This window comes from Rissa tridactyla, chromosome 5 (genome assembly GCF_028500815.1).
Source record: "Rissa tridactyla isolate bRisTri1 chromosome 5, bRisTri1.patW.cur.20221130, whole genome shotgun sequence".
Classification (NCBI taxonomy): domain Eukaryota; kingdom Metazoa; phylum Chordata; class Aves; order Charadriiformes; family Laridae; genus Rissa; species Rissa tridactyla.
In genome coordinates, this window is record NC_071470.1 from 55,298,929 (window position 1) to 55,300,953 (window position 2,025).

The following is a 2,025-nucleotide window of genomic DNA, read 5'->3' on the forward strand; positions in this document are numbered from 1 at the left end:
CACCCTACACTTGCCCTTATTAAATTTCATAAGGTTCCTCTTTGCCCAACTCTCCAACCTGTCCAGGTCTCTCTGTATGGCGGCACAGCCTTCCGGTGTGTCAGCCACTCCCCCCAGCTTTGTGTCGTCAGCAAACTTGCTGAGGGTGCACTCTATCCCTTATCCAGGTCATTGATGAATATGTTGAAGAGGACCGGACCCAGTACTGACCCCTGGGGAACACCACTCATCACTGACCTCCATTCATTTATTTCAGTGACCTGTTTGTCTCAGTTTTTCCTCCTTAGGGAGATAACAAAAATCAAGACTCCCTTGAAAATGTTTGGATTTAAAGGTGAAAAGTACCATGCAGGCATATTATTATAATAATCTCATGAACTAGGAATGGTCAAATGATCTTTAAATGTCAATGAACATTCGTAGTTACTATAATACACTCTTGTCATACACAAGAGTAGCATTTACAAACAGCTTATATCCAAGGACTCAGCAAAAGAAAGAATTAAAGGAAAGAATATGGAGTGGGTGGACTCTTCTTCACAGAAACTTAAGAGGACATAAAATGACTAATAAATGCTTTTTCCACACAGCAAATATCATAGACTACTATAATTACTTTTTAACATTTATAACATATTTTAAAAGAAGTATCATTTACAACTCCTGTGCACTCTGCCTTAGAGTTTTTATCAACCAGACACCTAGAGAAGTCATTTTTTGTAATGTAATTATAGATGAGATTCAAATAAAATATTAAAATAAATCTTTTACCTGATAGAAAATATATTTTAATAGTGAATTAAAAGATTTGTCCCTTCCTACTGACAGGAAATAGGTCAAGAAACAGAATCTTCTTTGAAGTTGTAAAACTTGCCTAAAAATCAATGAAAAAGAAGTAACTTACTAGAGAACACCACCACTGCCTTCAAAGCTTAGTGGTGACTGAAATGGAATATATTTTTTTAATTAATTTCCTTGCACACATCTTACAAGACCAGAGTAGCGGAATTGTTTATTTCAGAACAACTCATACATATAAGCATGATTTTAGAAAGTTCAAACGCAACAGATTGTGATAGGAGTTTGTATATTTTAGTATCACTTATTTTCACCCAACTGCACACAAGAAAATTATTCAAATTACAAAAAAGCTTACTGCAATGTTGATTTTAGCAAGTTTTTTCTATATGCCACTTTGTAAAATTTTAACTGAAAATATTGATTTTTAAAAGGGATATACGTGGAACTTAAATATAAATCATTATTATTTTCACAAAATACAAAATGCTTGAACTTTTTTAAAATACTCAGTTTTAAAGTACTGAATACTAAAATATTAGGGAGTTGATAAATTGCCGTAAATTTAACACAGGTTCCCTCTAATTAAAAAAAGTGGTTCTCAAAATAAATCAACAATTCCCTAGTGCACTTATAAAGAGAAAAGATCAAAAGCTGTAACTGGTATCTTTCCTTCCAGTGTTAATTAGTAATTAACAATCTTAGCTTCTCTTAGCTTCATTAGTACCTGCTCTGAAATAGTTTGATGATTTCCTTTTTTTTTTTTTGGTGGGGGAAGGAGATGTTACACAGACAAATCCTGCAACAAAACTCATGAAAATTAACTAGCTTTGAAACTGCTTGCTCATTATACTTAAAAAAGGATATGAGACTCCATTATTTTCTTTTAAATAAGCACCCTTCTTGAAGACCTCAGCTTTCATTTGGTCTTGAGTTGCATGCAGTTGCATGTATTGCATAACTCTACTGGCCAAGTAACATCCTTTATGACAGTTCAGATATGTCTGATAATTTTAAGTAGAAATAAAAAATACTAGAATCAGTTCTTTGTCATAGTACAGAAGTTGACAGCTCCTGCTATTTGGATTGACTGCAAGTCCTGTATTTGGAGCAAGGGGGACAGGACAGGACTTGTCACCATTTCAAAACCAAGTGGATTAAATGAATGTCCCTTTATGGATTTCAAGTGTCTTCCATTTGTAATTTGCTTGATGTCTTCAGTTCCAT